Source organism: Dipodomys spectabilis, unplaced genomic scaffold, assembly GCF_019054845.1.
Source record: "Dipodomys spectabilis isolate Male_0828 unplaced genomic scaffold, ASM1905484v1 ptg000239l, whole genome shotgun sequence".
Taxonomy (NCBI): domain Eukaryota; kingdom Metazoa; phylum Chordata; class Mammalia; order Rodentia; family Heteromyidae; genus Dipodomys; species Dipodomys spectabilis.
The window spans coordinates 2271029-2284574 of NW_024870916.1; the positions used below are offsets into that span (position 1 = coordinate 2271029).

The window sequence follows — 13546 nt, forward strand, 5'->3', positions numbered from 1 at the left end:
GTGGCTAAAATTAGAAAAGCAACTTCATTTGTAATAGCCCCACAAAAATTAAATACATAGAAATTAACTTAACCCAAGAAGCGAAGGACCTCTATGATCAAAACTTTAAAAACTTGAAAAAGCATATAAAAACAGATTTAGAAAATGGCAAACAACTCCCGTGCTCCTGGATTGGAAAGATTAACATCATGAAAATGGCAATACTTCCCAAGGCTATCTACAAATTCAATGCAAAACCTATCAAAATTCCAACCTCATTCTTCGGGGAAATAGAAGAGGCAATCCAAAAATTCATATGGAACAATAAAAGACCCTGAATTGCAAAAACGCTCCTCAACAGAAAGAAGGCTGCTAGAGGAATGTCAAAACCAAATTTCAAACTCAAGTATGTAGCCATAGTAATCAAAACAGCTTGGTACTGGCACAAGAATAGACCTCAGGACCAATGGAATAGGTCCTGAAAACACAGGAATGAACCTACAGACCTATAGCAATCTGATCTTCGATAAGGGAGCTCAAAAAAATATAATGGAAGAAAGACAACCCCTTCAGTAAATGATGCTGGCAAAATAGGTTAACTGCTTGTAGAAAACGAAAGCTAGATCCTTATCTATCACCCTGCACCAGAATCAATTCCAAATGGATCAAAGACCTTGGAGTCAAAGCAAACACTCTGAAAACATTACAGTTTGGAATAGGAGAAACCCTAGGTCTCCTTGGCTCAGGCCGAAATTTTCTTAGTAGAGACCCTGAAACACAACAAATCAAAGAAAGGCTGGACAAATGGGATTGCATGAAGTATCAGAGCTTCTGCATGGCAAAGGACATAGCTAGCAAGATCTATAGAAATCCTACGGATTGGGAGAAGATCTACTCTAGCCATACAACGGACAAATGGCTCATATCTACAATATACTTGGAACTCAAAATATTAAATTCCCCAACAACAAATCCTCAAAGAAACAACTGCCCAATAAATAAGTGGGCTAAAGACTTAAACAGAAACTGCTCTGAAGAAGAAAGAAGGATGGCCAATAGACACATGAAGAAATGCTCAACCTCCCTAGCCATAAAATAAATGCAAATCAAAACAACAATGAGATACCATCTCACCCCAGTTAGAATGGCTAGATTCAAGAACTCTAATAACAACAGATGCTGGAGGGCATGTGGACAGAAGGGAAACTTACTTCATTGTTGCTGGGAGTATAAACTTGTTCAACCACTTTGGAAAGTAGTATGGAGATTCCTCAAAAGACTCCACATACAGCTCCCCTAAAACCCAGCAATCCCACTTTGGGGCATTTACCCAAATGCTTAAAAACAAGACCACACTAAAGCTACCAGCACAACTATGTTTATTGCAGCATTGTTTACCATAGCTAATATATGGAACCAACCCAGATGCCCCTCAGTAGATGAATGGATTAAGAAAATGTGGTATACATACACAATGGAATTCTATGCCTCCATCAGAAAGAATGACATTTCTCCTTTTGTTAGGAAATGGAAAGACTTGGAGAAAATTATATTAAGTGAAGTAAGCCAAGCCCAAAGAAACATAGGTCCCATAGTTTCCCTTTTTTGCAATATCTAGTACATGTATGAGTCAAGCAGAAAAAGTCAGATTAGGTGAAGTTAGGAAAATGAACCCTAAGATATGTATTTAAATGTTTTGTTTTCTTTCATGCATTTGTTTCTAACGCATTTATAAGATTATTTCTTTGTTGCTTTGATGTCTCTCCCCCACAGTATAACCCCTGCTTTCACTGTATTTGATGTCGATATAATTTGTGGAGGGGAAGGGGAAAAATAAGTTGTTTAAATAAGGACACAGGTGGACCTTTGCAGCAATGAGAAGTACAAGTTGTCATGTCGAAAACGAACTTCACAACTTTGGTGGGGGTGGGAGGGTGTTTGGGTGGGAGACGGGGGAAGCTGGGAAGGGATGTGAAGGGTAAACAAAGGAGGAGGCTACAATGCTTGATAGAAATGTACTCATTATCTTGCCCATGTAATTGTAACCCCTCTGTACAGTATGTTCACAATAAAAAAAGAACAAAATAAAATATTTTGTTAAAAAATACACGCACATATAACCCCAAAATAAAAATTATGAGTAAGAAGAAAAAGTTAATAGATAAAAAAAATTTTAAGTTAAAAATTAATAAAAAAGGTTCAGAAAAAAATTATAAAAGGTACAAAAAAAGAGATCTTTGATTTTTTGGGGGGATGGGACGATCTTGAATCTCCCTTGTGTCCATATCCAGTCTCTTGTTGGATTATCTGGTCTGCTTTTGGTGTTTGATTTTCCTGCGGCTTGGTTGGTTTCTTTAGTCAATTTGTTTGAGCATGCAGAAAAATGCTCTGCTTTACCAAGGATTTTGTGATCCTCCTCCCAGGCTAGTTCAATTGGACAGAGATCTACTTTGGGTTTCACAAAAGAGGGAGATGGCTGTTTCCTCTAGTTTGGAGATGCTGTGATGAGGCTAGGTTCTGGGTAAAGTTGAGGTCTTTCAGCAAACAGCAGCTTTTCCCTGAGGAGTTAGCTTCTGAGAAACACACAGAGGCCAGCCTGGAGCCATTCTCAGGGTTTATGTTTACTGAATTTCAATTGATTGTCAAGGCTACTGTAGGGAAGGGCAGCCTCTAGCTTTGTTTACCCAGTGAAGAAAGCCCACTCCTGGGCCTGGCTGCCCAAGCTGGGTGACATTTCCCAGGGAGGAGCTGAGCCTGGCAGGTCAGGTTAGGATCCTGTGACCTGCTAAATGACTCTTGTTTTCTTCCAAGGCCTGAGTTGGAGCTAGCTGCACAGCCTGGCTTTGTCAGTATCCAAGATGGAGATCTCCCGTCATGGCGGGGGAGGTTTGGCCTTCCCTCCTCTGCTCCCTGAGAAGGAGTGAGGATGTCAGGCTTCTACTCACGCCAGAGTCGTGGTTCCTGGCTCATCTCTGGTCTGCGAACTTCAGGATGAAGATGTGTGCTTCTTGTCAGTTCTTGCTGGTGTTGAGTAGAAACCGCTCACTTGCCGCGTCTGGCGCTTAAGTCCTGGACTCTCTTTGTTGCAGGAATGGCGGCTATGGCTGCTGCCACTGCCGCCACATCCGTGGCCACTGGCAAGTGCTCATATCTGTCTCCTTGCCTGGATTTTCCCTCTCAGGCCTAACTCTCTGTCCTGTGATGGCACACTTGGTGTGATTCTTTGGCTTAGGACTGTTTATTGGAACACTAAAATTGTTTTGTATGCGAGAGCTTGTTTAACCTCCAGCTTCTCCTCCGCCATCTTCCCAAAACTCATCAGAAAATAACATTTAAAGGCAAGCGCATGCAGGAAAGTACATGGGACATTTTTTCTGTGTGTGCCAGTCATGGGGGTTGAATTTGTTCTACTTTATTCAAGGCTGGTGTTCTATTACTCTCAGCTAATTGGTGGGCTGACTACCAGCTAATTGGAGGTAAAGAGTCTCATGGAATTCTCTGTGCAGGCTGACTTCAAACTGGTAATCAGATTTCAGCTTCCTGAGACATTCTGTGCTTTGCATGAGACACTTATCTCCAATGAACCACCAAAAAGAAGAAAAAAAATAACACCTGGTTTTGAGATGTGGCTAAAATGGCAGAAATGAGACAATGATTTCTGGGACAGCACCCACACCTTGAGATCAAGCTCCAGGACCAGCACACACAAGAATAAAATAAATAAATGAAAAGAAAGGTGGAAGAAGAAAAGGGAGAGCCGATTTCAGAGGTTAAAATGAGCAAAATTGATTTAGCTTACACTTGTTACTGTACTTACTCAAGGGTCTCACATCTGAGGATCAGTACTCAAGGCCAGCCAAAGCAGGGGAGTCCATGAACTCTACTCTAATTAGCCAACTTCAGTTATTTTTTAAAAGCTCTGAATTGTGCTGTGGCTCACATATTAGAGGGCTAGTATTAAAAATGTACTGGGAGGGGGCTGGGAAGGTGACTCAGTGGGAGAATGCTTGCCTTGCATGCATGAGGCCCTGGGCTCAATTCCTCACCAACACATAAGCAGGAAAAATTAGAAGTGGCGCAGTAGCACAAGTGGTACGGCTCTAGCCTCAAGCTGAAAAGCTGAGGGACTGCACCCAGGCCCAGAGTTCAGGCTCCATGACAGGCAAAAAAAAAAAAAAAAAAGAACTGAGACAATACCTAGGCTCTGATTTATAGCTCCAAGCCCAGCATACATATGGAAATAGAAAGTAGAAATTTAAAAATGTATAAGAAAATCCAATTAAAATTTTAGAATGAGTCATGAGTTTTTGGTTTTTGTGTGTAATATTCTTTTTTTGGTCGGTTGTAAGGCTTGAACTCTGGACCTGAGGGCTGTCCCTCAGCTTTTCAGTTCAAGGCTAGTGCTCTACCACTTGAGCTACAGTGCCACTTCCTTTTGCTGTAATCCTGAATACTAAGATAGATTAAATCTGAGGGCTATGGTCTCTCATCTTCAAATCACCAGCAAAACAAATAAACAAGAAAATAGTAGTGAATCAGTGATTGAGTTGTAAAGCACCAGGCTTGAGTGAGAAAGCTATGAAACAGTGCCCTTGCTCAGAGATCCAGCCTTAGGATCACAAAAATTTAAATAAGAAGAGAACCTGGGGCTGGTGACTCATGCCTGTAATTCTCCAGGAGGCAGAAATATGGGTATGCAGTGTAAAGGCCAATTCTAGCAGGAAAGTCCAGAAGACAGTTGCTTGTGGGTCATCCTGGGCCTAGAAATGTAGTACTCCCAGATTTTTGGCAGTTAATTGGAGGTAAGGATCTGAGACTTTCCTACTCAGCCTGGCTTTGTACCATGATGGTCAAATTTCAGCCTCTTGAAACAGGACAGGCCTTGCATGAGTTTTGGCTCCAGCACTAGCACACTTACAAAAAATGAAATGAGTACATGCAAAGAAGACTAGAAGAGAAAGAAGAACCAATAACTGAGGCTGCAATGAGCTAATCAGCTCATCACTGGTGGCTCATAACTGTAATTGTTTACTCAAGAGGCTAAAATGTGTGGATAATATTTAAAGGCCAGAACGAGTAGGAAAGTCCATAACACTTGTGTTTGTGTAAGTATGTCTGTGTGTGAGTCCTGTTGCTTGAACTTGCACTGTTTTGCTCAAAGCTCTACTAATCTCAGCATTTTAGTGGTTATAATTGGAGATATCATGTACTTTTCTGCCCAGGCTGGCACCAACTTTGATTCTCGGATTTCAGCCTCATAAATATGGTTTGGCTCTGCATTATACTCATTCTAATTAAACACCAAAACAGAAAAAGAATCCTGGGGTTTAGGTGTGGTTCAATTGTCAGAACTGGGAAAATTTCTGGGACAGCACCCAGACCCTGAGTTCAAGCTGGAGGACAAACACAGAAGAAATAAAAAGAGGATAGAAATACAAAAGGAAGAGTCAGTGACAGAGGTTGAAATGAATCAAACATTGGTTTCTCACACATGTTGTACAAGGTACTCGGGAGAATTAAATCTAAGATTCACGGTTCATGGTCAGCCCAGGCAGGAGAGTCTATGAGACTCATATATCTAATTTGCCACCAAAAATAAGCTACAGTTTGTACTTTGGCTCATTCGGTTGAGTGCTAGTCTCAAATAGAAACTTTGGGACAAAACCTAGGCCCTGACTTGAAGTCCTAGACATACATTTCAAAACAAACAAACAAATATACCCAAGACTTAAAAAAGTCATGGGAAAAGAAAACTAAGGTTTAAGTTGGTTCATGTATGTATTCCTATCCATTCTAGGTTCAAAGCTAGACTGGGCAGGAAAGTACATGAAACTGTTAACCCCAACTACCCAGCCAAAAGCTGGAAGTGCAGATATGACTGTAGATGTAAAGCACTGTATTTGGTGCAAAAGCTAATTAAAAAAAACTGCTGACCCAGAGTTCAATTCTTAGTGCTAAAAAATTGTAGGAGAAGTGAATAAAGACCAATTGTAAATTTAAATATAAGCCTGGTGTTTGTTGATCATGGCTGTAGTTGATCCCTGGCTACAAAAATCTTGGGATCAAGTTTCAAGGTCAACCCAAAAAACAAAGTCCAGGAGACTTTGTGTGTGTATGTGTGAATGTTTGTGTGTGTGTGTGTGTGTGTGTGTGTGTGTGTGTGTTTCTATGTGTGATGTGTGTGTCTCTGTAGTATCCTTTGCCTAGTACCCTAGCATTTCCAGCTTTTGGGTGGTGAATTAGAGATAAGAATGTCATGGACTTTTCTGCCCAGGCTGGCTTTGAAACATGGTCCTCAGATTTCAGCTACCTTATTTAGCTGGAAGTTGAGCTGTGGATTAAGTGGCAAACTGGGCAAATATTTTCTGGAACTGCAGGCAGATCCTGAGTTCAAGCCCCAGGACATGCACAGAAGAAAGAAAGAAGAGTACAAGTAACCAAGGAAGAGCGAGTGACAAAGGCTTAAATCAAACAAGCATCAGTGGCTCATACATGTTTTACTAGCTATTCAAGAGCCTGAAATCTGAGGATGATGGTTCATGGCCAGCCTAGGCAGGAGAGTCCATGACTCTTGTCTCTAATTAATCAACCCCCCTCAAAAAGCACCAAAAAGTTATGATGTTTCTCATGTAATAGAGGATATCCTTGAATAAAAACTTTTAGGACAGAATATGAGCCCCAATTTGTAGACCCAAGAACAGCACACACATGCAAAAAATAAAAAGTAAACAAAAGAAGGAAGTGTCAAGCACATATTAAAGTTTTAAAATGACACAAGGGTTGTGGGTCATGTGGATAATCCTAACTACCCAAGAGCCTAACATCTGAGGATTGTGGTATCAAGTCAGCCTGGGTAGGAACGTGCTTGAGATGCTTATCCCAGCTACCTAGCACAAAGCCCTGAGCTGGAGCTGAGGTGGCAAAGCTACAGCCTTCAGTTAAAAAGCTAAGAAACAGTCCCCAGAGCCAGAGGTCAAGCTGCAGGGCCACTAAAAATTACAAATAACAAACAATCAAAGGAGAGTGGAAGAAGAGAGACTGAAATCTGAGGATGCACAATTCAAAGTTAATGCATGGAAGAAAATCCATGAGACATTCTGATATGTGTGCATCTGTGTGCCATCTTGCAGCTTGTGTGTGCCTCCTTGTACTTGTGATGGTTTGTTCAAGGACAGAGCTCTACCACTCCAAGATTTTCAGTGGTTAATTGGAGGTCATGGTCTCATGGACTTTCCTTCTCAGCCTGGCTTGATTCATGGTAGGCTTTCCTCAGACTCTTATCTCCAATTAATTGTCAAAAAGAAAAAAAAGCCTGGGAATTGAGTTATGGCTCAAGTGGCAGGATTGGGCAATCAGTTTCTGGGACAGCAACCAGGCCCTGAGTTCAAGCCCCAGGACAATAACAGAAAGATTAAAGAAAGAGGCTAGAAGTGCAGAAGGAAGATCCAATGACAGAGGTTTAAATGAATCAAGCATTGGTAGCTCACCGATGTTCTATCAGCTACTCAGGAAGATGAAATCTGAGGATCACCATTGAAGGCCAGCCCAGGTAGGAGAATCCATGAGACCCTTATGTCTCATTTGTCACCAAATTATGACACCAGCTGTGCTCTGGTTCATGTGGTATACAAAAACAAAGAAAAAAAAGCACAAATTATTAAAGATGAGAGAAAGAGAAAATTATCATTTCAAAATGAGCCATGGGTTGTTGGTTTGTGTATTCCTAGCTACTGAGGAAGTTGAAATATGAGGATAACAACTCAAAGCCAGCCTGGGTAAGAAAGTGATTGAAATTCTTATCTTCAACTACCCAGCAAAAGCTGGAAATGAAGGTGTGATAGTAGTTGTAAAGTACTGAAATATGGCAAAAATATGGAAAACGGATTCCTGGTCCATAATTCAGCCCAAAGTCGACCAAAAACAAAACTGAAAGAAGAGAAGAAATGACCATTTGAGATTTAAAAATAAGCTTAATGCTGGTGGTTCATGCTTATAATTTTAGATTTCAGGAGGCTGAAGTTTGAAGATAGTATTGAAAGGCCAGTCCAAACAGGAAAGACCATGGGGCTTTTTTGCTTTGTGCCAACCTAGGGCTTGAATTTCTGTAGGAGCTCTACCACTCCCAGCATCTTGGTAGTTGATGAAAAGAATCTCATGAACTTTCCTGTTCAGGCTGGCTCCAAACTGTGATACTCAGATTTCAGCCTCCTGAGTCTTGCTGGACTTTACATGAGACTTATCTCCAAAAGGAAGAAAAATAAACCCTGGCGATTGAGCTGTGGCTCCAATGGCAGAAATGAGAAAATAATTTCTGAAACAGCACCCAGACCTTGATAGTAACTTCAGGGCCAACACACATATAAAGAATAAAATAAATGTGGAGAAGGGTGGGAGAAGAAAGAGCCAATTTCACAGTTTAAAATGAGCCAAGCATAGGTGGCAAACACCTGAGATGGTAGCTACTCAGGAGGCTCAAATCTGAGGCTCACAGTTGAAAGCCAGCCCAGATAGGAGAATTCATATACTCAACTCTATGTAGCTACTTAAAACCAAACAACATCAAAAAATAGCACAAGTTGTGTGGTGGCTCATGTCTTAATAAACCCCTCGGGGACAGCACCTGGGTTGATTTGTAGACCCAGGACCACATAGACAAGGAAATAAAAATACAAAAAAAGGTGTAAGAATGGCAGGAAATATGCCTTAGTGATAGAGTGCTTTTCTAGCATGTTTGAATTCCTGGGTCTGTTTCCTCAGTACCTCATGAATAGCAAAGGCTGGAAGTGGCACTGTGGCTCAAGTAATAGAGTCCTCACCTTCAGTAAAAGAAGCTCAGGAACAGTGCCCAAGCCCTGATTTCAAGCCTCAAGACTAGGGGAAAAAAGGTGTGAGAAAATCCAATTAAAGTTTCAAAATTATCCACGAATTTTTGGTTGGTGTGTTTAATCCTAGTGATTCAGAAAGCTAAAATCTAAAGGTTGTTGTTCATAGCCAACCTGGGCAGGGAAGTGCCTAAGTCTCCAACTAATCAGCAACAAAATCCAGAAATGAGGATGTGCTTGTAATTGGAAAGCACCAGCCCTGAGGAAAAACCTGAAACAGTGCCCTAGCTCAGAGATCCAGCCTCAGGATCACAATAAGAGAATTAAATGATTGAAGTAGAGAACCTTGGACTGTTGGCTCCTGTCTGTAATTCTAGAAAAGCAGGAGGCTGAAATATAAGATCCAGTGTAAAGGCAAACCCAGTCAAGAAATTCCAGGAAACCATGGGACCTATGTTTCTTTGGGCCTGGCTTACTTCACTGAATATAATTTTTTCCAAGTCTTTCCATTTCCTAACAAATGGGGCAATGTCATTCTTTCTGATGGAGGCATAGAATTCCATTGTGTACTGAGTCAAGCAGAAAAGGTCAGATAAGGTGATGTTAGGGAAATGAACCCTAAGATATGTATTCAAATGTTTTTTTTTTCTTTCATGCGATTGTTTCTATCACATTTATAAGATTATTTCTTTGTTGCTGTATATGTCCCTCCCCTACAGTTTAACCCCTGCTTACACTGTATTTGATGTCGGTATAATTTGTGGAGGGGAAGGGGAAAAACAAATCGTTTAAACAGGGATACACGTGGACCCATTACAACCATGAGATGTACAAGTCATTATGTCGAAAACGAACTTTACAACTTTGGTGCGGGGCGGGGGGGGGGGGGGGAGGTGGAGCGGGGACGTTTGGGTGGGGGGCAGGGGGATGATGGGAAGGAATGGGAAGAGGAAACAAAGGAGGAGGCTACAATTCTTGATAAGAAATATACTCATTATCTTGCCCATGTAATTGTAACCCCTATGTACAGTGTTTTCACAATTAAAAAAAGGGAAAAAAAAGAAATTCCAGGAGACTGTTTTGTGTGTGGTAGCCACACTGGAGATAGGATTTTTTTTGATTGAATGGAAATAAGAGTTTCATGGACTTTCTTGCTCAGGCTGCTTTCAAACTATGATAGGCGGATTTCAAGCTCGTGTATCAGGCCAGGCCTTGCATGAGTTCAAGCTCCAGGACCAACAAACACAAAAATAAATAAATGAAGGGTAGAAGAAGAGAAGAAAGAGGCAATACCAGAGGTTTCAATGAACTAATCATTGGTGGCTCATATCTGTGATTCTAGCTACTCAGGTTGAAATTTGAGGATACTGTTTAAAGCTCAGCCCAGTTATATGAGCTCATAAGATCTCTCTCTCTGTATCTCTCTCTTTGTCTCTCTCTCTGCGTCTCTCTCTGTGTGCCAATCCTTGTGTTTGAACTTGCAATCTTTTCTTCAATGACCTACTTACTTTCTGATTTTTAGTGCTTAATTGGAGAAAAGAGTGTTAAGGACTTTCCTCAATTTTCAGCTTCCCGAATCTGGCCTACCTCTACATGAGTCTCTTGTCTCCAATTAATTTCCCCCCAAAAGCCAAATGTTATGGTTAGTCCCATATATGCACTGAGACAGCATCTGAGCTTCAATTTCTACTCCTAGCACAAGCAAAAATGAAGAAAATAAGAACGTGGAAGCAAGCACATATTAAAGTTTTAAAATGACCTAAATGTTGCTGGTCATGTGTGTAATCCTTACTATACAAGAGGCTGACTTCTGAGGATTGCAATGTCAAATCAGCCTGGCCAGGAATGTGCTTGAGACTCATCTTCATCTACACAGCCCAAAACCTTGAGCTGTGGCTGAGGTTGTAAAAGCATCAGCCTTGAGTGTAAAAGGTAAGATATAGGCCCCAGAGTTAGAGGTCAAGCCACAAGACCAATAAAATTTTCAAAGAAGAGAAGATGAAGAGAGGCTGAAATCTGAGGATCATGGTTCTAAGCCAGCCCATGCAAGAAAGTCCATGAGGCTTTCTCTGTGTGTGCAACAGTGTGCTGTCCTATGGCTTGAACTTGTGCTGTTTTTTTCAAGGATAGAGCTCCACCACTCCCAGCTTTTCATTGATTAATGGGAGCTAAGATTCTCCTGGACATTCCTGCCTTGGTTGGCTTTGAACCATGATTCTCAGATTTCAAAAAACTGATCCATGCTGGGCTTTGCATAAGACTCTTATCTCCTATTAGTACCAAGAATTAAAAAAAACTGGAGTTGAGCTGTGAGTCAAGTGGCAAACGGGGCAATCACTTTCTAGGACAGCACTCAGGGCCTTATTTCAAGCACCAAGACAAAACAAGTATAGCCACAAGTTATATTTTGGCTCACGTGGTAAGCCACTAGTCTTGAAGAAAAAGCTCTGGTATTGTATCCAGGCCCTGATTTGTAGCCCCAGGACAAGCACATAAACAAAAATAACAAACAAGGAAAATTTTGAAAAGAAAAATTGGAAAAAGATAACATTAAAGGTTTTAAATGTACAATCGGTGTGTGGTTCATGTGTATAATCAGAGCACTTCAGGAAGCTGAAATCTGACGATCATGGTTTGAAACCAGACTATCCAGAAAAGTACAATAAAATCTTATGTTCAATTAGCCAGCAAGAAGCTAGGAGTGGAGTTATGGTTGAGTTGTAAAACATAATCCTTGAGTCTAAAACTAATAAACATAAGGGCGCTGAGACTCTAGCCTGTAATCCTAGATATTGAGGGGTTTGAGTTATGAAAATCATGGTTCAAAACCAACCTGCGAAGGAAAGTTAATGAGAACTTATCTCCAAATAACCACCAGAAATCCTGAAGTGGCTCTGTGGCTGAAATGGTAGAGCATTCGCCTTAAGCTGAAGGGCTCAAAGACAACACTCAGGCCGAGGGTTCAACTCCACCCTCCTTAAAAATAGGCAAGAATCAGCAATGAGGCCCAGGTATCAGGTCTACTGACCGCAATTAAAAAGCATTGAGGTTGAAGTCAAGAAAGAGCTGAGTAAAAATATTAAAATGTCAGAGGCTGGTTGTTTATGCCTGTAGATTCTAGCTACCCATGCCACAGTTAAAAGCCAGAACTAGCAAGGAAGTCCATGAGATTTGTGTATGTAATTACCAGTACTAGGGGTTGAACTTGCCCTGTTTTACTCAAGTCTAGAGAACTACAACACCCAGCTTTTTGGAGATTAATTGGAGATAAGATACTGAGACTTCATCTGGGAAGTTGGCTCAGTGGTGCTAGCCTTGCATGTATGAGGACCTGGGTTTGAGTCCTCAGAACCACATAAGCAGGAAAAGCTGAAAATGTTGCTGCAGCTCAGTTGATAGAGCACTAACCTTAAGCTAGAATGTTGATGGACAGCGCCAAAGCCTAGTTTTCAGGCCCATAACCAATGGCAAAATAATAATAAAAAAAACCATCAGACTTTGCTGCTCAGACTGGCTTCTAACCAAGATCCTCAGATTTCAGCCTCCTTAGTAGTGCTGGGGTTCGCATGAGACTTCAAAAAGAAAGAAGCTGGAAGTTGAGCTGTGGCTCAATTGGCAGAACTGAGCAAAATCTCTGAGACAGTGGCCAGTCCCTAGATGGAGAAAAAAAACATAAAAAATTTCAAAAATAAATAGTAAATTGTAATACAGAAAAAATCATGTTTAATATGATACAAAGGAAAACTGGTTTTTTTTTAAGTGCAACAAACAAAAACGTACTACAAAGTTTCAAAATAACATACTGAGAGTAAGGGGAAAAGGAAAAATTTTTAAATTTATGTAAATATTAAATCCAAACTGACATGAACAAAACCTAATATGATCAGAACCTTATCTATCACTTGTAATTTCTTACAAACAATTGTCTCTCCAGTTTCAGCACTAGCATGCGGATTTAGGAAGGACCTCTCTATGCAGCCTTGACTGAATAGGGATCTTCCTGCTTTAACCTCTTGAGTTAGAAATACAGGCTTTGCCCTTATTTTAATACAAAAAATTACACTTTAAAACTCAACATCAATATTCAAATAATGGATTATGTGTAAAAGCATGAATAAACATTCACCAGAGAAGCTCTGAGCAATACAATCATAACAGTAGAAGATTATCTACCACTTAAGGTAGGTAACAGAAGGAAGATTTAACATTTTTTTGGAAGTGCAGGGATCTGAACACAAGGCCTCATGCTTGTTAGGTATAAAATTCAGTGACATTAATTATATCCACACTACTTTTTAACCATTACCTCTGCTTGTGAACTTTCTTTTCAATACTGATGGAATCCACACAATGACCTGCACCAGAAACTTTTGTTTTGTTTTTGATCAGTCATGGGGCTTGACCTCTGGATTGGGCACTGTCTCTGTGCTCTTCAGCTCAAGGCTTGTTCTCTACCACTTGAGCTACGGCGCCACTTCCAGTTTTCTAGTGTTTTATTGGAGATAATAGTTTCACATACTTTTCTGCCCTGGCTGGCTTTCAACTGTGATCCTCAGATCTCAGCCTCCTGGGTAGTTAGGATTACAGGTGTGAGCCACCATCCCCCAGCCACAGAAACTTTTAATCTTCCCTTTTTCCATTATGAAATTGCTTAGTCAATATATTTCACATAAATTATTTTGTGTCCATCCATGACAGACATATATTAATTGCAGCCTTTTTTGGATGAGTCATAATTTATGCAC

The 13546-nt window shown here is 40.7% G+C and overlaps 1 pseudogene; it reads left to right on the forward strand.

Moving 5' to 3' along the window:
• Positions 1 to 3070: 3070 nt before the first annotated feature.
• LOC122124525 overlaps positions 3071 to 13546 on the forward strand; it is a 53098-nt pseudogene continuing 42622 nt past the window's right edge.